General features: G+C 42.7%; 1 protein-coding gene, 1 long non-coding RNA gene and 1 other non-coding gene across 7 annotated transcripts in view; 1 reads left to right on the top strand and 2 right to left on the bottom strand.

Annotated features, from left to right (window-relative positions):
- LOC116663028 overlaps positions 1-22,249 on the top strand; it is a 63,133-nt gene extending 40,884 nt beyond the window's left edge. For 2 of the 5 annotated variants that reach the window (XR_004319042.1, XR_004319038.1), the window contains 3 exons: positions 20,270-20,426; positions 20,544-21,503; positions 22,119-22,249. This is a non-coding gene — a long non-coding RNA (uncharacterized LOC116663028). The remainder of the gene's footprint in view (positions 1-20,269; positions 20,427-20,543; positions 21,504-22,118) is intronic. The other 3 variants (XR_004319039.1, XR_004319040.1, XR_004319041.1) reach the window with 3 other exon arrangements.
- Positions 1,453-1,524, bottom strand: TRNAV-AAC. The gene has a single exon. It is a non-coding gene; the product is annotated as a tRNA-Val (tRNA).
- The window catches only part of PTCH1 (patched 1), a 69,228-nt gene continuing 66,066 nt past the window's right edge, over positions 21,895-25,056 (bottom strand). The window contains exon 24 of the mRNA XM_032477451.1: positions 21,895-24,801. The gene's annotated coding sequence lies outside the window, so the exon portion shown is untranslated. The remainder of the gene's footprint in view (positions 24,802-25,056) is intronic.

The raw sequence follows: 25,056 nt of genomic DNA, 5'->3' as shown, positions 1-25,056 counted from the left end.
CATAGGCGCTCTCGTTTCAATAGGTTTGCTGTTATTAAAGCCTTCTGCATTTTCCTCAGCTTCATTCATTAGGGCTGTTAAATTTCATCAAATTACTTTCCTCAAATTAAAAAAAAAAAAAAGCACAGTTTTGACCTGCCTGAATGAAAGTGGAATAGTGTGGAACTGTGCAAGCTTTTAAAGGAAGAGGCTGTATGTTAAGGGTTGTGTAGTGGAGGTTTCATGGAATTTGTTTCAAGTGTTTTTTCCCTCCCTTTAAATGGGATGTTTCCCAGAAAATTAGAACAAATCCTAAAGGATCCCCTAAGCCTCCTGTGACCACTTGGAAGCAGAAGGTCCCCACACATTAAATGCCTTGACCACCTCAGAGTGCTGATACTTGGCAAGTATTTTGGAACGCTTATTTTTTTTAAGATTTTACTTTTGTTTTATATTTTCAAACAGACGTAAAAAAAAAATAAGTACATCTTTATTTTTGACTTCTACCCAGGAGCAAATGTCCATCTCTACCAGAGACTAACAGGGATCCTTTGCTTTTCGTAGATGAGCCAGGTGACCGGGGAAGACAGACAGGAGAGACTGGGCTGACATGCCTCCCCACTGCCTGGGGACAGGGTTGGGAGCAGGGGTGAACCTACAAATTGGGGGTTAAGTGACTCCAGTAGAGGCTGTAAAGGCAGAGAGCCAAGCAGATCATTACAAGCTTCTCCTCCAGGAAAATGGAAGCCATTTAAAAAATTCCGGGAATTGCTTGGAACATGCAGTATTCTTAAACAAAGGACCTTTGTGACATTCAGAATTACCGAATTTAGAAGAGGAAAAGACTCACACCTCACCTGCCTCCCTTCCCTTGGTCCACTGCCACTGCTTTGTCTAGATCAGTTTGAAAAGGCCCCCAGATTTGGAGTCTAACCACAGTCCTACATTTTTGTGAGAAGGGCAAATGGGTGTTGTGCCCTATTAAGTATTCTGCCCCTGTGCTATTTCCAGGTGTTTGCCCACCTGGCTTTCACAATCTTCAATTCTGTATTAAAGTTTCCTGAGATTGGAAAAAAATGCTTGAATTCATACTTCACACAGACTTCTCCTATGGCTGCAGGCATATGATAGAAGAAAACCATAGCAAGAATAAAGTTAAAGCCTGGCTCAGTGACTTCTGCTCACATCTTATCGATTAGAACTGGGTTGCATGAACTGGCTTGGCTGCGAAACAAAGTGAGTGATTTCTGGGCCCAGTGCTGCCCTAGACAAAGTCATGGATTGGTGGCAAGGAACAAGGGAAGAATGGATATTGGATGGACACTGGCAGGTTCTGCCAACTCACCATCTTTTGGAAACTGGGGCATTTCTAATGTTAGTTTCTCGGAACCAGTTACGACAGCCCTAGGCTGTTGTAAAGCTCTTTTTATTTTTGAGGAGGGAAGTTAATTAGGTTTCTCTATTCATTTATAGAGGAGGTACTGGGGATTGAACCCAGGACCTCATGCGTGTTAATCATGCGCTCTACCACTGAGCTATCCCACCGCACCTCCCCAACTTGGAGCGTTTTCGATGTTAAAACGCTAGTGTCATCTGCTTTGAAATTACTTTAGCAGTACTGTTATGGGCACTTCCTAGTGTTTTCACGGAACTTTCACATGCTTACACATCTGATTCATGAACTGCCTGATCCAGGAAGGGTCTTTTTCTCTGCTAAGGAAACTGATGTGCGTGGAAGTTGAATCACTTGCTCAAGGGTCCCCTGCCGCCCAGTCTGGGGGCTCTTCTTTCTCAAGAAATGAGCATAACAACACATAGTAATCTAGTTAACACTTAGAGATATGGGTTCTGTTATTATTATTATTCCATGTTTACAGATGAAGGTACAGCTTTCCCAAGGTCACAGCTGGTAGGTTACAGAGCAGGGACTGTAACCCAGTTCCGTCTAACCCAGAACCCTGTTCTCCTAGCTGCTCTAGGTATGATAATCTGTACGGTTTCCCGATTTTTCATCATTCAGATTGTCCTCTTTGGACGCTTTCTTATTTACTAATAGAAATTTTAGAATTCACCACCTATAACTGAAAAAGAATTCTGAGTATGACCTGATGGTGAAAGAATACAACGAGACCATCACTTTCTCTGTTTGAGATATGACACTTTTATTAACGCATCCCAACGTTTTATTGGCATTTTGGACAACTTGGTCCCCCTGATGGATATTCTGAGTTTGAAGTCTTCTAAATCCCCTAAGTCCTTGTCTCTTGAACAGTTGTTAAACTCGGCCTCCCCCATTCCAGAGTCCTACAAATGAGGTTGGATGTTAGTCTTTAATACGTTGCCTTGTTTGAGGTCCCAGCCAGGGTGTGGAAACGCGTAAGGAATCAATAAAATATTCTGCTGGGTGTCCCAAGCAAGAGTCCCAAATGCTAATTATTATTGTTAAATGAGTGACTCATCTGAAAGAGTTTCCTTTTCAAGTTGCATCGCATCCTGTGGGAACTGTTTTAAGCAGACCACCCTGGACACAAACATTTTCATCTTCAAGCAGTCAGGCACCACTGCTGCGTAGTGAGAGATTAATTGTCTTCTCCACCCCACGGACGGGCGGCGTCACACCCAGCACGACGTGAGGGCTTCCGCGAGGCCCAGGGCTCCTGGGCCTCCTCCCGGTTCATTTCCAGAGGGGGCGAGATTGTATCTCTTCATAAAAGGGAAAGTTGAGCAGAAGAGAGAAACAGGGCTGAGCCACCCAACCAGTTTTCCAGCCGAATCAAAAACAGGCCGTTCATAAACAAAAAAGGATTCTTTCAAATGGACTTTAAAAAGAGGGACACAGGGGATAAGACTTTGAATTAAAATGTTTTCAGTGCTGCTCTTAACGAGGCAGGATGACAATGAGACGAATTTCAAACAGCGCTAGAGGAGGACACATCGAGAGCCTGGAATATGTGTGGCACGAGATTGGGAGAAAGGGCGTGAGACATGAGACACGCAGGAATTCAAGTTAACTGGTCAATTTGCAGACAAATTGGGACAATGTAAATTTCACTGCTTGGAGGAGGGAGAAATCTCTTACTAGAAAAACAAACAAAAAACCCCAAAGCAGATCTTCACCTCTCTGTGTGTGTTTCCCTCTCTGCAGTGATGAAACTGCTGGCACTAATTTTCCAGGGAGACCAGAAAATATGTGTGGTGTGTTTTGTCTCCAGTGGCATCCTGGGTCACTGAGCACCGGCATTCAATGCGATTTGTTGATGGATAGAAGGAAGAATCGAACCTTTCAGCATCAGGGGGAGAAAGGAACCAGAACTCAGTGTCTACAGGAGCCCCCATGAACAATAATGTAGAAGGTTCAATCTTAAAGTTGCAGAAAACACCGCACCACAGGAGGAAGCGCCAGCACTCACTGGGAGAGAACTGGCCAGTTCGATTTTGCCTCTGGTGCATAAGCTCATGTTTGTAGAAGCTGAGTAACAAAAACAGTGTTCCATGTGGTGTTTGAATGGACCAGACCCGGGCTCTCCATGTCAATTGTGTGCAGAAAGAAAGGCCCAAACTGCAAACCAGGGTTGCCCAGAGAACTGGTGGGCTGGGGCGGAGGTGGGGGGGAATGGGGGCGGGAGAGGGGAAGCGCATTCTCTCTCTGCTTGGAGGGGAAACTCCACCAGCTCATTCCCAGCTGAGCGCAGAAAGGGGATGCATCCTGACACCCCCCTCCTAGTTCCCAAGGGAACGGGAGGCAGCTTGAGCCCTCCCCCTTGGGGCCTCTGGGTTCACTGAATGCAGTGGCCTCTTCCCCGGGGCTGGGGTGAGAGTCAGGCTGCACCCTGCCTGGCCTGGCACACCTGGAAAAGCTGGTCTCGCCCTGTCCTTCCCGAGGCCGCAGGTGGAGTCCACACAGCACGTGCGCTGAGCCCATCTTCCTGGTCTTGTATAGGATGTTCAGAGGGAAGGAGTGAGTGGGATATGGTGCAACCCAGAGTCGGGCACAGGAGACAGGAATGGGAAGGGAAGATCCCCGAGCCCCTGCACTGTGCCAGGCCCAGGCTAAATACTTCCCAGCATTCTCTCCTTTATCCTCATTTGACGTGGAGGACAAGGAGGCTGGGGGACAGTAAGCAATTCATGGAAGGGAGGTGTCTGCTCAGGAGGAAAGCAAGATTGCAGCCTGCGTCTGAGTCGTGTGGTCAAAAAGCCTTGCTGTGGGCTTTGACCTGGAAAAGCACCAGCCCTTGGCCTTAGGAAGTAAGTCAAGACTTCGTGTGTGATGGTGTCATTTCCACACACACAGGGGTGATCCTATCAGGCTTAAAAACCTTTAATACGAGAATATCCATTCTGAAGACCTTAAGAAGACTGATACGGTTCTCTTATGGATCCACATTCAAGAGAATGGACTTGTGATCTAAGCAGAAGAAATACAAGAGCATAAATCCTACATGACAACGTTGGAGCTGAATTATAATCCCCGGGACTTGGATTAATGCTGACTTCTAACTGGGCTTTTATTTTATTTCACTCACCTGGAAACAAACCAACCATCAAAAAAACGAAAAACAAAAACAAAACAAAACAAAAAACAAACAAACAAAAAACACAGAAACTTAAATACCAGAATTCTTATCTTTAGCATGAAAGGAAAGGCCAAAGTCTGAAATTAAACATTGTCCCAGGTTGGGATCCCTGGAGGCTGGCTCTGGGGAGATTTGCATCCTGGGGTTCTGTTGGAGAGGTTTCTCAGGATCTGCATCCTTGGAGGGAAGGGAAGCAAGCAGGACTGGGCAGAGGGAGAGGCTGAGCTGCAGGGCAGTCTCAAAAACTGGCCTCAGCCAACCTCACCGCAGCTCTGGGGCTGGAAGTGCCCTCAAAGGGTTGGCGTTCCTCCCCCTGCCCCACCGCTCATTGGGTGTGAGCTGTTCGGAGAAGAGGTGTGAACTCGGGAAAGGAGGCTCTTCTGAACCAAAGGCAAATCATAGGGAGGGACTCAGTTAAAAGCTCTTGGCAGCCAACACTCAGGACAGCTAGGGGAACCAGGGCCTCAGTCCTGGAGGGGACTCTGGGTGGTGTATTCACTGTACAGACTTACATAAATACCAAAGCCATCAGGCCAAGGTGGGACGTGTGGAACAAGACCAGAAAACAGGGCATTTCAAAATATCCCTCAGTTGACGATGCATGGTCTTCCCATGTTAATATTTCTGTAATTGGGATGCTATTTGCAATTTGGGTCAAAGTAGGCTTGCCAATCCTTCCCCACCCTCCTACCTCAAAGCTGTTATGCAGTTGATGGTGGATATTAGAACAGAGGATCTTAGGAAATACTGTAATTAATTGACTGGCTGATAGCTAGGACTGTGAGGGTAAAGGGTACCACATTCTGCAAATTACTTAAGGGCTCTGGCTCCTTTCATAGCCAGATGGTAAATGCTCCTATCTCTTCTTTGCTGCTAAGCAGCGTGCAATTTTTTAAATTTGTTTTTAGTCTGAACCTCAGAAAATAAGGAAACAACTAGATAAAGACACATTGTTTCTGTAGGGCCTCTTGAACTAATAAACCACCTTATCGAATTTCTTCAGAATTTTTTCCAAATTGCTCCAGAAATCTCCCTAGAAAGTTGAACTCCATTGTTGGAAAAGAATAGTGTTGCCTTGTAAATAGAATTTAGAATCCACAACAGTTTTTAGGTAATTTTTATTTTATCAATGCAGGACACACATAATATGCATAAAGAGTGAAATAGTATTCAGCGGCCTGTGCCAAAACACAGTGGTTTCTACTCTCCTCATCCTCCATTCCTTTCCTAGGGGCAACTACTTTTTTTAAACTATTTTTTCTGACATTTACATGTCTATGATTCTAACTAATATGTGTATGAAATGAATTATTTTGATTCTTCTGGTTCATCTACTGATTTCACACTACAGTAGAGGAACCATCCCCTCAGCCTTCCTTCCTGTGTCCCCCCATATAATGATGTCACAAATTTTAGAATTAGTATTTAGTGTTTATGTTGTTATAAATATTACTAATAATATATAAATATTACATAATACATAAATATTACATTATTATAATATTACTATACTAGTATTCCCAGCTGAGCATTGTAGAGTATTCTGATTTTTTCTTCCTTACATTTTCCCTCTTGGAAGTTAATGATTGCCTTTCTTTTTTTTTTCATTGTATTATATTTCAAGTCTTTTTCTTCCCCTCCTCTTAACGGAGGTACTGGGGATTGAACCCAGGACCTTGTGCATGCTGAGCATGCACTCTACCACTGAGCTATACCCTAACCCCCTCTTTTGTTTGGTGTTCACTCCTATACCTTTTAATAACCTCCTGGTCTTCCAACTTCCTCATGAAAGGATCTATCCATTCCGTTAATTTTCTTGGCGGTCCTACAGATCTCCATTCTCCCTTTATCTGGACCTATGTTACAGCTGTCATCCTGAGACTTCTTTTCTCTCATCTTTGTAATTGCTTTGCCTTTACCTGACATTGTATTCCTTAGTTCCTAGTTCTTACATCTTCTCAAGGGAGGAAAGGAAAGGGGTGGGGCAAAGAACAGATACGCACACATATTTATATACACACACATATCACATGTTGTTTATCAAAGTATCATTTACACTCAGTAAAATGCACAGATCTGAATTGTATAGTTTAGTGAGGTTTGACAAATGAACATCCCTGTGTAAGATACAGAACGTTTGTATCCCCCAGAAAGTTTCCTTGTGCCACTTCTCACGCCACACGCCCCAAACAATCATTGATCTGATTTCCGTCACAATAAATTAGATTTGTTTTGCCAATTTTAGAACTTTATATAAAAAAGTATTTTTGAGGATCTGGCTTCTTTCACTCAGCATAATGTTTCTGAGATTTATCGATATTGCATGTAGTTTGTTCCCTTTAATTGCCAGAACTGTATTTTTTTAATTGAAGTACAGTCAGTTACAATGTGTCAATTTCTGGTGTACAGCACAATGTTTCAGTCATACATAGACATACATAGATTCCTTTTCATATTCTTTTTCATTATAGGTTACTACAAGATATTTTGTTAATGCCGTCCAGTACTGTTTGGCTTTTAAAGCGATGTGCATGTGTTAGTTTGAGGACAATAAGCAGGTGGTACAATGGCAGAGGGCGTGGTGACAAGCATGCTCCCCGTGCCTGTCCCTGAGCCCTGCTGTCTCTGTCGGGATTGGCTGCGCTTGGCTGGGCTCGCTCTTCACAAGCATCCTAGATGCTCCCTTCAACTCTATGCTATGCAGAAGTTCCTGTTTTCTATATCCCACGCCTTCCTCTTTCTTGGTTTACTTCCTCATTTTGGTGAAGCTTCTTGAGACGTGTTGTGTGTAGGAAATACACTTTTTGAAACCTGGAACATCTGACCTTGTCTTTTACTGTCATTTTTAATTGATAGTTTGTTGTACGTAAACTCTAGATTGGAGATTATTTTCCTTCAGATTTTCCTTGAGGCATTGCTCCATTATTTTTAGTTTCCAGCGTTATTTTTGAGAAGTCTAAAGGCATTTTCACGTCTATCAGATTGTGACCTTAAAAACCAATCTCTGGAATATTGGAGGTTCTTTTTGGTTCACTGTGTTCTGAATTTCACAATGTTGGGATTTGGTGTGGGTTAATTTTCATCTGTGGGGCCAAGCCTTTTCCATCTAGAAACTTGTATCCTTCGGTTCTGGGAACGTTTGTCATGTTATTTTTACTGTTAATTCCCTCTCTTCTATTTTCTCTATTCTTATTCTCTGGAAGAGCAATTATTTGGATGTTGGTTAACCTGAACTTTTCAAGATCTTTTACCAAGGAATCCAGACTCAATAGAATGGCCTGCTCAATTGGAAGTGGTCCTGATGGACTTCTCGGGTGGTTTCCTGAACTGAGTACTCAGTGGGTCAGCAGGGAATAGGTGAGGAAAATCCTCCTGGTTTTCAGAACTTTAATTGACACAGCTCATGTCACCTTTCCCTGAAAGGTGACGTTGCCTGGAGGAAGGATCTTTGTTGTTTCATAGGCAGTGGCTGTTCATTTGGACAAATGGTCAGAGACTTGGAAGGACCTGGTAACAAGGAGGCTTGGGGAAGAAGACTGGAAATGGACTTCTTTGCAGTAGTATGTGAGAATATTTATATCCCATGTGACTGGCCACCCCAAAACCCCCATCACAGAAGAGGCTACAGATATGTAGGTGGACAGATGACCCACCCTGCGGACATTAGCTTCTTTCCATAGCCTCTCAGTTGCTTACTCAATGGGCTTTTTAAAGAACTGGCCCCAGTAGCAAGAAAGAAGAATGAACTAAACCATGTCACTTCTCCACACCAAGGCCGATCACGTGATTCCTGAGTGCCTAACCTGCCAGCAGCAGTGGCCATTCCTGAAACCCTGCCAGGGTATCAAGCCACCAGTGAGGCTTAAAACAGCAACAGAAATTTATTCTTTCACATTTCTGCAGAATAGAAGTCTGAGATCAGGGTGAGGCACAGCTGTACCCCCTCTGGAAGCTCTGGGGAAGAATCTGTTTCTTGCCTTGCCTAGCTTCTGATGGTTGCCAACATTCCTTGGCTTATGGATGCATCATTTCAGTCTCTGCCTCTGTAGTCACATTGCCTCCTCATCTGTGTGTGTGTGTCAAATCTCTCTTTGCCTACTTCTCATGAGGGAATCTGTGGTGGCATATAGCGCCCACCTATATAATCCTCTCACCTCAAAATCCTTCATTTAACAGTATATGCAAATATTCTTTTTCCAAATTGTGGAAATTATTTCTGTACTTACCACTTTTTACAGTACTTTCAACACATTGGACTGCTTTAAAATGCTTATTGACTTTCATAAAGGGTAATAATTTTTTATTAGTAGCTCATGGGCTATTTTTTGTGCTAAATTGTTCTTATTTCCAAAATAATATTTGGAAAACACTACAAGTATGAAGAATACAAAAATCACTCTAACTCCGATAACTATACTTCTGGTGTATTTCCTTTCAGTTTTGTATCTGTGTGTGTGTTTCAAATAAATTTTGATCATGTGGTTTTGAGAAAAGTAATACACATGCATTGAAAAAAATTTGGAAAAGTTAGAGAAGAAATTTTAAAAATCCATAATCTCAGTAGCTAGTGGAACCCTTCCTGCTTTAATCATCTTGCATCTTTATAAACTTCTTTATAAACTTCTTTATACACCCCAAGCGAGGCAGCTTTGTAGCTGTACATTTAAAACAAGAGTTACTGAGGCATTTCTCCACTTCAGTGAAGCTGGGAAATCAGACAGGGTCTCCCTCACTCAGTCACTGAAGGAAGCTGGAGCCGCATAATAAGGGTCTGCAGTGGCATGTATAATTAAGGGGGTATGTTGGTAAATGTATCATGAGCAAAGAAAAAGTAGAAGATCTAAGGAGCCAGGCAAGATGGATTGCTTCAAAGCAGACTGCTTACCAAGTGGGGCCTATATCATGTTGTGCAAAAGAACCTTAGCAAAGAAGATCATATTGTTGAGGACCCAAAGGGTGTATTTACATGTATACATTTATTTAAAATCCCTTGAATGGACATCTGATTTGTGTTACCCTCTTTCAGTTTCAAAATTTCCATCTGGAATGTTACCTCAGCAAACCAAACCAAACCATGCTAGGTCCAGTTAGTTTGAAGTCTAATTAATTTTTTTTCCCATTTCCAGAAGGCAATCTTGGACTAAGATCTTTAAAAATATTATAATCTTTCCGTAGGCATATGTATCTTTTTCAATCAAAACAACGTACTTTACGACAAAACAACGTAGTTTACGACAGACTCTTTAAATGAAATTCAAACTTCCGTGAGCGTTTATGTAGTAGGTGGCAGATGTTCCGTTCTAAGTTAGTTAGAAAACTGAGTATTTTCTCCAGTCCATTAAACTGCATTTGGTGCCTATGATGCATCAAAACAGAGAAATGAAAAGTGAAAATAAATTCAGATTGAGCATTTACCATCCCAGTGACAAATACATAAAAATAGTTAGGTGCTTCAATGTCTGAATCAAAAATCCAAAGGTATAGACAAAAGATATAGATACAGACAGTACACTGGACTGACTTTCAACTTTTCATTAAATTGTTTGTTATATAGACCAGTAGATGCCCCAAATTGAGATTGGAGACAGAATGCAGCAAGGAACTGAGTCCAGCTACTTCAGGGCAGATTGATTTCTTCTTTCCGTAATTCTCAAAACCGTCCCTCGAGCTTGTGCTCAAAATGTTTTTTGACTGAATGATGAGTGAATGAATGAGTACATGTGAGCATATGGAGCCGTAGCCTGTGCTGTAGGTTGTAAGTTGTAGCCTCTGTGCTTTGCTGAGTCACTGATTTTAGGACTGTGTTGACGACAAAAAAAAAAAAAAAAAAAGCTTTTAAAATATAAAATTACAATCAAATCAATAAATCAACAGCTTTACTCAGGAATCTGTGCTAGGTGTTGTGGCAAACATAAAGATGATGAATCTTCACATGGGGGACATGTTGGGATGAGATTAAGTCACAAGCAAACATTAAGTGCGTTTGTGAATACTGAGAGCCATAGGAACATTGAACAGCTTTTAATTGAGAACTTGCCCTACACTGTTGTATCAAAATAAAAGCAGCTTCCAGTTGCTATTATTTTGACACATTTCCCTCCCTTTCCCTCCACCGTCGCCAAGCATTTCTGCCTAATTGCTATACATTGAGGTCAGGCTTACATGAACAGCTGGATGAGACCTAACCTAAAGTTTTGGTTGGATCAATCCACCAGCTCTACTGACCCCAAATTATAGAGATGATATTTACCATTCACCATATTAATCGTTCTGGCTAGATGTTAAAATCATGCTTTATTTACTGGAGCACACACATTTAGCCCAAGGGGTAAGTCTCACCTAAAGTGGGGTAAAGTAAAAGTTTCACATTCTCCATCAGTGTGACTCTGAAATAATAAACAATTGTGATAATAAAATGTCAAGCCAGAAGCATCTTCATGTCTGGGGTGATGGTGGCTGCCTGAATCCAAATCTCTCTCCACGTATCCTCATACATCTGTTTCCCAAACACAAAATCACCAAGTAGTGCAAATAAAACCACACGTGGCCCATGCCTTCAGCATTACTAGTATGCGGAGAATACCATGACCTTCAAATTACCTGTACATAGAGAAATAAACACCAGTTGCAGGACAGTCCCACCACCACTGCAAGCGTGTGGATGCTGAGCATAGAGAGAGGGAGACTTAAGTGACCCACAAAAAATAAGAGAGGAAAGTGAAAGACAGACGAAGCACAGGCAAAAATCACCCCAGAAAAACCTAACAGTAAGTGTCAAAATACTGAACACACGCCTGGACTGAGTCATTCAGAGCACTAGCTACAGCAGAGGGGCTTAAAACAAACAGCCCTGGAAGTGGAAAACTTGAAGAAGCACTGCTGCTTCAGTGGAAAAGTCAGATAGAGAAGTGGTGTGGCCTTGAGGTTGCTGCCATGAAGAACAAGAAGAAAATAAGAGAGAGAATTAAAGATCATGCAAAAACAAAAGAGAAACATGATGTTTAGGGGACATAATGGCTCATAGGACTGATAGCATCTCTTCCTAACCCTGTGTTCAGTGACATGCCATTGGTAGCTTGAAATTCGCCATAGAGGGAGTATATATGCCACAGAAACTCTCAAATGCTACAGATCAGGATAGTTTCTTCCCCTGGGGATCTGATTGTTAAACATTTATCAGCACACTGTTGCACCAGTCAGTACCCCACCACCACCACCACCATAACTGCCAACAATGTCATCCGTTTAAGAAACTATACTTCAGTAATCTAGCATAAGAAGGCACTCTAGGAACACTGCCTACAAAATGCCTAGAAATTGAAAAAAATCAAGCTGACTTCCTATAAAACAATTACAAGAAGAAAACAGAAAATGTTAATCATAACATTTGAGCTGATGAAAATTCCCTCCTCCCCGCAAAAAACACTATTGGCAGAGCAGAAGAAAACTTAACACAACCCTCCAAACTGAATTAAGTACCCAAAAGCAAATATATGAAGATAGATTTTTTTTAAATATTTGAAATCATAAATTGAAAAAATCCTAAGGACAGAAATAGATGCAAAACAGGAAGAAACGCAATATGAACTGACTGAACTCAAGAAAGATGTTAAGAAAAAATAACACATCTCAGAAATTAAGAATAAATTACAAGTCCCAATGGAGAATATATTTCAACATAAATTTAACAAGAGACATTGAAGAAGGAGGCAAACAACCAAGAGACTCAAAATAAGATAAAGAAGTTAAAAGGGTCCAAGAGAAAGTGGCTGAAATGGAAGGTCCAACACATGAATAATTGTAGTCCCTCAAGAAGCAGACAAAATACTGGAATGGAACTAGTATTTAAATTTATAATCCAAGGCAACTTTCTGGAAATAAAAGAAAAATTCAGTCTATATATAGAATAGGCCTACTGTGTAACTGAAAATTGACGTGAGACAGGGATTCCCAAGATATATCCTAGTAAAACTATCGGACTTTAGGACAAAGGAGAGAAATCCTTAGAGCCCCCAGGCAAAAAGACCCAGTTACTTGTAGGAAAAAAAAAAGTCAGGCATGGCATGAGCTTCTCCTGAGCCCTACACAAAGTAAGGCAACAGTGAAGCAGCATTTTCATGATCCTCAAGGGAAGTGCTAGTTGAGAGTTTTATACCCATCTGAGCTATCCAAGCCGTGGTATACTGGACAGAGGCTCTCCTGAAGAGTATACGAGAGAATGAGCTTCATTCCACTAAGTGATAATAGGAGAAACTTCAGCGAGATAACCAATGGTGACCACTTAATGTAGCTAATTGTTGAGCTAGGAGTCAAAAAAAGGAGGGAATATAGGTGATGAGCATATAAAAATTGTATTTTCTGACAAAGATAAAAAAACACAACTAGAAAATGGAAGACACAGGACAAAGATAGGGGAAAAGCAGAAGAAGATTGTTGCCTGTTGTAGTATAAGTCGGAGTCAGATGATACCACTGATGGTTCAGATAATAAAAGGGTAAGTAAGGAAAAAGGAGTAGGGGGAACTACAAAATACATAAATACAAAGGCAATAATTAGAACAAAAAAATTCTTAAATACCAAAAGAAACTTATAATAAATATAGGTGATACTCTAAATAAGGAAAGAAGCACAGTAAATATGATACATTACACATGGTAATTATAACATAAAATTGAGACCTAACATATGTCAGATGGTTGATGTGAATAGCTCTAACTCACGTATATTTGAAAAGTTCTTCAAATTGGCTTATGCAGCACAACCAACTCTTTGCTGTGATCAAAAGACACACCTGATCAAAACACAGTGATTCAAAGAGTAAAAATAAAAAGATGGGCAAAGATTTACCAGGCTAATGGAAACAGTAAGAATTCAAGGGTTGTTATGGTGACTTAAGATGATGGAATTTAAATCAAAAGTCATTAAACCAGAGAAAGAAAGATGCTTATAAAAGTGAAAACCACAATTCACAAAGGACTGGAACCTGTTATAAAGAAAATTACTGGGATAATTGTCAAAATTGCAATATGGACAACTGTAGTTTAGATAAAAGTATCCTATCAAAGACATATTTCCTGAATAAGAGAATGCTCTTATTCTCAGGAAATACACACAGAATTATTAAGATGTAAAGGTACATGATGTATGCAACTTACTTGCAAATAGCTAAAAATAAGTAGTGAATCTGGGTAGAGAGCAAAAGGGAGAGCTTCACATGATTCTTTTACAAGTTTTTGTTAAATTTGAAAGTACTTTTCTAAGAAGGCAAATTGTATGCATTCGTTAAAACTCATCAAATGGGTCAACTTTATATTTGTGCATTTTACTGTATGTAAATTTTACCTTAAAAATTCCACAAACCATGAATGAATGTTGAACGCTAATTAATAGATGTATGCTGAAGTGTTTAAAGGTGAGATGTACTGATGTCAGCCAGTTAAAAACACTTGAAGAATAAGATGACTCGATGGACAGGTAGGAGCAACAGATAGATGGTTACCAATGTGAAAAAAGCAAATACGGCAAAATGTTAGTTACAGAATGTAGGTGATGGGCATATGAGCGTAACTTTATGCCATGCAGACTTTATAAATCGCTAGAGGGCGGATTAGATTTTCCACTTCCCAGCACTTTCTCTTCTTTCTTAGCCTCTGTTAGACTCTAACATCCGGTCCAGTCACATAAAGTCTTGGAAACACCAGGAACCGCCACCATTGTCTCACCTGAGTCCTGACGCTCTATGGATGAGCAAGTTTGTTCACTAATCGGACCAGCTCTCACAAATCTAACTCCGATTTCCTTTTTCTCTACTTGTAATAAACTAGGCAGAGGCTCCTCATACCTTGAATTTGCTTCCTTTGCAGACACAAGTGCATCACACACACACACACACACACACACACACACCTGTCTTCGCTGGGTGAGGCAAAGCCAGTTTCCACTGCGGTGAAAGTCTGGTTCTGGTTTATTTTTTAGGGTAAGAAAAAAGCCATTAAAATTCTCTCTGATGGTTGAATCAGTCCTTGTGGGGGGAGGGGAGGGACAGAGCCAAGGGAAGAAATTTCCTGGTAAGCAAAGCCCCACTTAAAAATTTTCCCTTTCTTTCTTTTTGTTTCTCCTTTTTTCCCTCTTGAAGCGGCTCTCTCTGGAGTCAAAGCATTTTACAAAAACAAACCACTCCAAAGCTTTCAAGTCCAGGGAAAGCTCGAGCAAAGTTAATTAACATGAAGGTTCTCACAAAAGTTAATTAACATGAAGGGACTCACAAAAGCTGTCTGTTGGCATCTGCTCGCCTCCCATGTGCAGTGGTCCCTTTGTCTGACGGCAGACTCCAGCCCAGCCCTGCCTGCCTTGCAGCATCTCCCAGAGCCCAGGCTGCCTTCGTTTCTCCCAGCGCGCACGTCTGCATCCTCTGCAAAGTTATACGACGTTGCAGGAGGCTCCTTGCTTCCGTGGTGAATGAAGGCTGCTTGCAAGAAATCCCTGAAGAAACTAGTTTTTAGAACACTAGTTTGAAAAGGAAGAAGGGGAGAGGGAAAGCTGGAGAGAAAGCAAATGGGGAAGGAAGATAATACATCTCTTTTTTAAAAAGTCCTTCCTAATAGAAAGATGGTTTTTTTGCAGAGTAATTAAAAAATCCAGGTACGCACAAAGTATAAATTACTCTAAACAATAGTAAAATAAAATAAAATAATAATATAATGCAACATATTCAGTTGTAATATATAATAATTATCAAATAATATTACATTAATATCAATACGTAACATTGAATACTATTTGTATGAATAATATAATGAAAATGGCTCACTCTCTCTGACTTGGCCTCTGTACTGTATAAAGATACTTTTTTTCAGAAATATATAATATACCCCTTTTTGTAATCTGCTTTTTAATTAATCAGTAGATCAGGGACTTTTTCCAATGTCAGTAAACATTGGTCTCTGCAGACTCACAAGGGTTTTTCTGATCGCCCAGATAGTCACATTGTCTGAAATAAATATGTATATAGGTTTTGCTCTGTCATTTATCAGGCCTCTTATATGTATACAGCCAAATATACTGTATGCGTGGTATTTGTTGAGTAAACCACCTAAGAAAGGTTATTTCTCTTAAAGGCTTACTGTGAGGGTTCTCCCCTAGGAAGAAGTATACAGTTGTGTCACAAAATCCTTTTGTTTAGATTTACCAATTTTGAAGTTCTGCCTCATTTATTTAGAACTTTGATATTGGGACTGTTTGCTGGGAATGGTGATTTGATTCCCCTTAGAGACTCTAAAATGTCTGTTTCCAAGTTCCTAATGGTTATGAAGGAGTCATACTGACACAGGTGTAAATCTGCCTTTGTTCAGGAACTGCCCACAGTGGACGGTCATGGTCCTTTGACAGCTTTGCACTGCTGCATTGGTGTGTCTGCCCAGAAGTTGGCCCACGTGTGCTCACTGAGATTTCTGTAGGAATTCTGATGTCTAGGGCTGATGTAATAGGACATAAAGACCCGAGGAAGGCTTGATTGTCATTGCAGATATTTTCAATTATCATTGCCAGAAGTTTGGGGGTTTTTTTTCTCCAAATGCTTCTTTTTGCATTCTGTTAAATTCCAAGTGTCGCTAAGATCACTGGGTTTAATTGTCCAGTAACTGCTTTGCTAGCTTCCATAGACAGAAGCGTTTTGAAGTGACTGGCTCAGGCAGAAAGGAGGGCTGTCCATACTACAGCCTCCCCAATGCCCGGAGTGATGTGGACAGACTAGAAACAGAGCTGGTTGTTTTTATTTTCTCCTGTATAGGCTGTATCAGAAAATCCTGCAGCTGATGACAACAATGGAAACTGTGGATATAATAGGTAAATGCAAATTTAGAGACCAGAAATATTGCTAGACAAGTCCCAGACAGAAAAGAACCCCCAATCTGAAAAGATAAGAAAGACCATTTCGGATCATGTGAGGAAGTGTGCCGGGGGGTGAAAAGTGTGAACTGACTTTGAATCCTGGCTTTGCTCCCCAATGGCTGAAGGCTGTGGTACCTGTAACAGCTGTATATTACTGTGGTGGACTGGTGCCCAACAGCCATTCCACCCGTCTTATATTTCAGAGGTGAAGAAATAAAAACTGCCCAGACTCCCTTGCAGCTAGAGATTAGAACGTGGTTTGGTCCCACCCATTCAGTGCAGTCAGAGAAAGTAGAAAGCGGAAGTGAGTTTTGGGGCCATATTTGGGTTGTTTCTGCTGTTTCTCCTGGGAAGTGTGGTTGTGGTGGTGTGGTTCAGAAGTTTTCCAGAACCTTCTAGCTTGACTGGTGGCTTCTTGATCTTAAAAGAGGTGAAATTCTCTTGGTAAAATATTCCTATGGCATTGGCATTGCTCCTCAAAACTCAGCCCAGTTTTTTTCTCCAGTCTTCTCAAGAATTCTGTTACTATTCTCATTCACTCATTGCCTTTGAATCTCTCTTTGCTAAACCAGCAAGAATGGATTCTGTTCTTTGTAATGGAGCCCGCAGAGCTGCTTAACCTCTCTGTGATGGCTTCTGCTGTGTCTCTTCATCTAGGCTCAACTGCAGTCCCCAGCGTTCTCTTTCCAGTGTGTTTCCAGTTAGGGTCATTTTCTCTCCAGACTCGGAGGGTGGAAGGGAAGCAGGCCATTTTGTAACCTGCACACACCTTCTCCCAGGTGTTCAACCAAACACTAGCATAGGTGCTGCTGCGAAGGAATTTTGCAGATGTGATTAAAATCCCTATTCAATCACCTTTAAGTTGATTAAAAAGAAGATTATCATGGGTGGGCCTGGCTTAATCAGTTAGAAGACCTTTTTAGCGCTGCGTTTTAGCGCTCTGTCCTGCTCATTTTGAGTCTCTATCAAAGTCATATTTGTTGGGTTTGTTTGGTGAGATAACTTAGGGCTTGACAGATATTGAGCAAGAAACTGTGGTTTTCCAGCTAGTATTACTGCTACCCAGGGTGGAGCTCCACCACTGGCACACGTCTTTTGGAAGGACTTCCATTGACATTGATGCTGAGAGGGTCTGATTCCAGTGAGGATGAGAGAGGACAAGCCTTCTAATGGGAGGGAGAATGAGAACAAAGAGGAGGAAACTCAGGAAGGGGTCAAAGTTGACCGGCCGGGACTTCCTAGGCAGGGGGTTTGTTAGGGCAAGCACACGCATGCATGATGGGTGTCTTCCAGTCCAGGGTGGATGCAGGTTACGTCCTCAGCAGTGGAAGAATAATTCATAAATACAAGGATCCTCCCTTACTTACACTTTGAAAATCCCACCTTAATTGTGTGCACCTTATGATTACAGGCCATTAGAGACCATTACATTAGTAAACGAACTAGGAGATTTCAATCGTGCAGTGCAAACTCTTGTGAAATGCAAACATGGTTTCACATATTAATTGCTTCTAATTAAGGAGGAACATTTTAGCCAATTAGCTTTTGGAATTTAAGTGTAAGCAGAAGGCTAATTCAGAGATTTGCTAATCGCTTCCCCCACGGCAGCTGTTTGCCGTTAGTGCAGACATATACTCTGTGTGCATAATTATGCATACACCTGCGGTGGCCGAGAGGCCCAGAACTCTCTTGTTAGAGGAGTTGTGTAGACAGCAGTCACCCATTCTTTTGAAATTATCATGTAAAACAACTGGGGAGGAAATGAGGACAGTAAGAGAGTAAGAACATCAGACCGAACCAGATCCCTGTTCTGCATCTCACTTGACTGCTGGAGGTGCTGGCTGGTGTTGGGCATGCCATGCCTTCTCCAGATTTCCTGGGTATAAGAGGACAGCAGTCTCATACAGCTCTAGTCTCCCGTGATTCATAACCAACTCCTGTGATCCATGAAAACCTCCCATGATTCCACGCAAGGTGGGCGCTGTAGACACAAAGATAAAGCATCCGTTGATATTAGGGCCAAGCGAGCTTCCTGACACTTCAGCTGTCAACATACAAGTATTCTGGGCTGGCAGCTGCTCTGCAGCCCATGGGTGTCCTGAAGGAGAAGGTCTTTGACCAACTCTTGGCGATCTGTTCCGTGCTGTCTTTTTCAGACCTCTTCCTCATTTTATTCTTTTCTGTGGTATCGGCATCACTTTCTGGACCCCTGGCCATGTCTCCTCTGGCGGGCTGCTGTTCCCCTCAGTCCACAGCAGGGAGCCTCCTGCTCTTCTCTGTTCCTGCCTCATCTTGCTTCTCCTCTTGCTCAGAAGAGGCTCTCAACAGGAATCCACCTACTGCTGCTGCTGATTGAACTTCGTAATTATGAAGATTATTCTTTTGGCATCTTGACTTGGGCTTTAAGCTGCAATCCTCATTCTTATATAATAACTCACCAGTCAGAACTTGCTCATCAACTTCTCCTCATCTACGTGATTTTTTTTCTTTATAAAAATAAAACAGGTTCTTATCCACCAGCCCCCATTCCACAAAAATACAAGCTGGTGTCCATTGTGTACAAAGATGGTGCTTTGGGACAGAGGCATTTCCTGGGCTAGCTTTAGTGTGAGCTCTTACCTGACTTGACTTTTTTGCCTTGTTGGGAGCTTACATCACACTCCTGTACCCTCAAGTCCCGTGGGTAGGAAGCAGCTGAAGGAGGAGAACACTCTCCAGGAAAAAGAGGGATGTAAAGGGGTTTAACTGACTTTGAGAAGGACATGGCTGCGGATGCCTCTTCTGATGGACACGGCTCACCGGGGTGTGTCTCATTCTCAGAGCAAGAGCTACCTCTGCAAGGCTGGCTCCCTTCACAGCATCTCAGCTGAAAGGGCTCGTTCCCTTTGCCCCAAGAAAGGAAATCCCTAAGGAGTGCGGGCAAGCCAATGATAATAAATACGCCCTGCCATGTCGGTCGTGTTGCTTCGGCCACGCCAAGCTGATTTGGGGTTATCTCTATAGCTCATTTCTTTTTGTAACACTGCCACGGGTCCCTCTGTTTTCCTGAGGTCCACTATGTTCCTAACAGATCACAATGTCCTTTCAAGATCCTCCTGATGGCAGTTGTTGGGATTTCCTGGCAGGGAACCTACGCAGAAAATGGCGTCCAGCACGCCTTCCATCATGACAATGTGAACAATTGAACAGATTCGTGTTCGAGCTGTGTTCTCATTAGGTGCAGCCTTCATTAAAAGCAATTAAAACTTGGCAAATAGTCTTTTTTGGATGACTAATAGGCCATCTCCACTTCTCCTTTTGGGAGGTCAGTTGCCAGTTACCAAAAATGAAACACCTGCCTTTACATCAACGTGGCTGCTGCCCGAAATTTAGCAGCATTCCCGAAGCTGTTAAGTATGTCCGTCGTGCCAAAAAAAATGGCGCCTTGTGTTTACCTAAGTCCTGAATAAATATGGTGGATCTGGGGACAAAAATCTGATGAAAAACTTCTCCATAGGCCAGTGTGAAAAACGAAGTTAGCTTACAGAGGTATATGTAATTTATAAAGAACATAAAATTGGATGGCAATGAATGGTCATTTGGGGAAACACATTTAAAGGAAAGTGTCTCTCAATTTGAATTCCAATTAATGCAATTAAAGTTTTACATGTACAGTTTCAGGGAGTGCATATTCCCTATGACTTTTGAATGAACCAAGTGAAAGTTATGTATAAAATCCACCACTGAAGGGCTGAGGAAGGGTGGCTGATCATGCCAGGAGGTGGGAAGATGAGGTTAGAGAAGAGAGAAACCCCTGCTTGACACTTCATGATTGGTTTTCCCAGGTAGAGTATCCACGAAGGAGGCCACTGCATGACCCGAGCAGCTTACTGCTTGGTCGGTCTGCTGCGCCCGGACGCCTCGCAGGAGGGGCTCAGCAAGGACACCACCTTCTCGCAGCAGCCCTCGCGTTCCTGCACGAGGGCCCGTGTCGCTGTGCAGGTGAGGGGCTGGGAGGTGAGGCTGAGCCGGGGGGTGGGGGGGGGATTGAACTGAACTCAGTGCGGGGTCCAGAGCTTGTTCTGATTCTTTCGGTGGACTCTGTCGCCTCTGGTCCAGATCTCTTCGCCACCACCAGGGCTCTCAACCCTCAGAAGTCAGCGAGGGCCACACGTCATCTCTGATTTATATACAGATGAGGAGGATAGGGGCCCTGAGAGATCAGGAGCCTTGCCCAGGTCAGAGTTGGTCAGCTGGAGCCCCCTCGGTGGGAGGGATGGAAGAGGGTCTGAATCAGCCCCCTCAACTCTCTCCCCGCCCACCTGTTCTGTCATCAGCCCACACCCTCGACGGAGGCCCGCCCCAAGGCGGTGCAGAGCACTAAAAAGGGAATTCCTTTCTCATATCCCAGGCACGGAGTTCACGGATCTCCACTCTCCCGCAGATGAACATGTGTTTTTTGTGGAAAGACCACACAGAGGAGTTGGGATCTCTATGTTGTTTCCAGATCTGGCCCGCGTTGGCCGTGGCCCGAGTCAAATTATAGAACCATGGCCACATTCAGCTGGAAGGAATTTAGGGATTGCCTCTGCTGGTGCATCAGAACCACCAGGACAGCTCATTAAAGACAGATTCCTGGGCTTCAGGCCCAGGGTTCTGACTCAGTGGGTCTGGGGTGGCACTGAAGAGCCTGCTTTTCTAGTAAATTCCCAAAGCGTGCCAACGCCACCAATCCACGCAGCCCGCTTGTGTATCACTGGCCTCCGATAACCTTGTCTTAAGGTGGGCCAGCAAACTTTTTGTTAACAGCCAGCTAGTAAGCGTTTTAGGTTCTGCAGCACGACTCAGCTCTGCCGGTGGAGCTGGACAGCAGCTGTAGGAATGGGTCTACAGGAATGAGCGTGTCTGTCTTCTGATTAAACCTTTATAAACACAGGAGGCCAGTGGGCTGCAGTCCGCTGACGCCTCACCACAGGCTTACAGCAGTTGGAGTCCTTCCCCACCACGCCTCGCTGCCAGCTGTGAAATGGGGAAGCTATTCCTGGTCTCAGTTCTCTCCTTAGCTACGATGAAGACAAGGTACAACCAGCTGGTACAAATTCAGAAAAAACATTTTCTGTCCGTTTCCATCAGTCCCATATTATCAGCTATACTGTTTTTCAGTATGGCACCTTCATTTATTGTAATAATCATTGGATTGGCTCTATAAATATCCCCTCTAATTATTAGGCACCCCATACAAAAAATAACAAGGCTGCGAGATGACAGAAGAGATCATTCTGAAGGGTAATGAAGGAACTTGGTGTCAGAAAATAAACAGAACCCTTCCAATATCAGTAATGCCACCATAGACGAGAGCAAAAAAATGAGTATTTAACACAGACAAAAAACAACAGAGTTTATGATGGCCTGACACGCTCACTGCCTTCATAAAGTATTTTAATTAAAAAACATTCTATAAACAAAGACATAACCAACAAGTTATATTATTTTTTATTCATGTTAGAATTTCTATCAGTGTTTGAACATTAATATTTAGAAAGTTTGTACATTTTTGCCTTCCGAGGTTTAAAATGAGAACCACACTAGGTCACAAATGGTAACTAATACACATTTCACAATTGCATGAATATTCACTCAATCTCACTCTCTTAACACTGTTAAACATTTTCTTTTCCTTGCTGTCCTTTACAGTGAAAAGTGTGTCCCACTCGTGTCTCAGCAAAGTTCCAGACGTTATGGATTCATCACATATAAATTCTTTAAAAATATACTTCTGTCAAAAGACTTGAGGACTACTATGTACACTACAAAAATAAATTTTCATATAAATAAATTATATGGCATACTTTTATCTTTGTAATTGAAATGACACAAACCCATTTCTGCCAAAACTGGCAGACAATGAGACCCAGTTTGAATATTTATTTCCTTTAAACTCCTTACGCTAAAACCTACCATGAGTCCTTAATGAAAATGTTATATACTCTGAACTATTTAACATTAGTAAGCACTCTATACAAATAAAAATTCTGTTCAAAAGTAAAACATAGCTGTAATAGTGTTTCCAATAGAAATAAAATCCCTGCATTTTTCTGTTATAAACTGGCATGACAAATACTGTAGGAAAACATTCTTATGATACAAAATTATAAATATCAGCAAAGATTTTTTAAAAAAAAAAATTAAAACATCCAAATGAACAAACAAGACAGACAAAGTAAAAAAACGATTTTAAAAGAGAGAGAGAAATTCTGGTTGCCTGCCAGCCCCCGAGTTCTCCCTTTGCCAATGTGACTATCGGAGAAAGTTCTATGCTGTGCAGAAAGCAGGGGCCGGGCAAACGGTCACGCACCACACAAGCTGGGCTCAGGAAAGGGGCGAGGGCACGCCTTGAGCCAGAGGGAAGCAGACCTCCGAGTTTTGCATCGTCTCTCTCCTGAACGCAGGATATAAGTTCTCTGAGCAGAGCTGAGTGTTAGGTAGACAGTGTGGCTGACAGAGGCACCAAACAGTAGCGGTGGGGCCATCGGGGGGGCCCCTGGCAGAGGAACACACACATCTAGCAGCCACAGGTAGCTTCCGGTTAGCATCTGACAGCCTCGCAGCGAGTTCTAGGGTCTGAGGTCACTATACTGCTGGTACTACTGGGGGCCTGTTGCCTTTCGATGAAGATTTTCCATGTGAAACAGGAGGCATAGTGGGAGCTGCCATTTGTGCTCCGACAGCAGCTTAGTCTGGGTACCGAGGGCTTTCTTGACACCTGCTGGTCTCCAGCTAACAGCCTAGGAAGACCACGCCCCAGAGCCAGGTAACAGAACTGGCAAGGAAGCCAGTCTTAAAAAGATCTCCCTGGTTGGGAGGTCTGTCTGCTTACACGTTCTCCAGTGGGCTGTGGGCAATTAGCATCTTCCTCCTCTTCAAAAAAGCGTCACACTGAAGGAACACTGAGACTGGTGAGAGGAGGCAATGGGTTGCTTAGGAAGTGTGCACCCATGATGTCACTGTGAACACACTGAGAACCACCCTCCTGAAGCTCATATCCTCTAGAACCTCCATCTCTGTCACCGTAGGGGATGCTCACTATTTAAAGAAGACGCAAACAAATCCGAAAGCCCCAACCAGCTGTGCAATTTAGCAAGAGAGGGAGTTTAAATTCTACGGACTCAAAATATCACCTCTGGGTTTATTGTGGACCCAGAATTAAGAGGTTTTTCTACCTGTAGCAGGGTCACTGGCTCCAAAAGATTTCCAATCCACTCTGAAATGTATGTGTGTGTGTGTGTGTGTGTGTGTGTGTGTATATGTGTGTGTGCGCGTGCGTGCGTGCTGGTTACTAGAGAGGTATGGAAGGCTGCGTTCTTTAGAGAATGTGCTCATGGCCCAGCTGAGGCTCCCCACTGGGCATGCTAATTTTTAATACCAATGAGGATGAAGAGATGTGAGCTCTGTACCCTGAGGTTCCAACGTCCACCACAACGATCCACGCGGGGGATCTCATCTCCTCTGAGGCACAAGCTGGGGTGTCTGGAATGGCAGCCAATGATCTTAAGAGATGCCCTGGACTTGAAGTGAGTCTGGCAAAAGGACAAGGCGACATTTACAGCTAGCCCTCGAGATACCTTGACTCTTCCAGCCTGACTCAGGCAGAGCCCGTGAGGGGTTACAGACAGTAAAAAGAAACAAAGAAAAAAAAAAAAATCACAGTACAGTACACCGGGAACTCACACACGTGTTCACACACACAGCCCAACAGGAGAATCGCTCCCACTACACCTAGAGAAGCCACCAGGGTTAACGTGCTTTCTTCATATCTGCTCATTAAACAACAACAAAATTATCACGCATAGCGTGTTTGAAAGTTAACAGTAACATTTCATACTACCACAGGGTTGTGATATGCAAATTTAAAATATTTTAAACAGAAACCTTTACAAAATAATCCTATTACATAAGCAATATTTGCATAGAATTATACAGGTAAATTATACAATATTTAAGCAGCAGCAACATATGCTGAAATTTAAGACTAAGTTAAGCTTGGTTGTGGCACAGAGACCAATGTACAAACAAGGAAGGGCCCCGCTGTGGCCTTCCCACTGCCCATGCTGGGGGCAGGCGTGGAGAGACCCCAGATCACACTACTTTACATCCATTCCTTCTTGTATATTACATATGTGTACACCTCTTAAATATTCATAGAAATATTTCACAAAATAGTACAGTTGGTTACAGTAACAACGAACGGCTCTCCTGGCACAGAACATCTTTCTACCTCCAAGCAGTTCTCTTCAAGCAGTCCTGGTGGGGCGGGGTAGGGGTAGGGGTAGGGAGGGGCTTCCAATCTTTGGCCTCTTTGCTTCAGATTTTACTCTCCCTTTAAAAGAAAAAGAAAAGAAAGAAAAAAAAAGGAAGTCAAACAAAGTGAACAGGTCTATGAGTCCATATTTATGAAGTACAGAAACAGGCAGAATGGATCTGTGGTTCAGAAACCAGGAGGGTGGGGGTTGGATGAGGATGGCTTCTTGGGGGGGGGGGTCAGGATCCCTCCCTTGATCTGGGGGCTGGTGACGGGTGTGTTCACCTTGTGACCATTTGCTGAACTGTGCGTTCATCACACACAACCGTATGG

The sequence above is a fragment of the Camelus ferus genome, chromosome 4, assembly GCF_009834535.1.
Source record: "Camelus ferus isolate YT-003-E chromosome 4, BCGSAC_Cfer_1.0, whole genome shotgun sequence".
NCBI lineage: Eukaryota > Metazoa > Chordata > Mammalia > Artiodactyla > Camelidae > Camelus > Camelus ferus.
The sequence above is the reverse complement of the archived record's forward strand: the minus strand, read 5'-3'. Positions and strand labels throughout refer to the sequence as shown.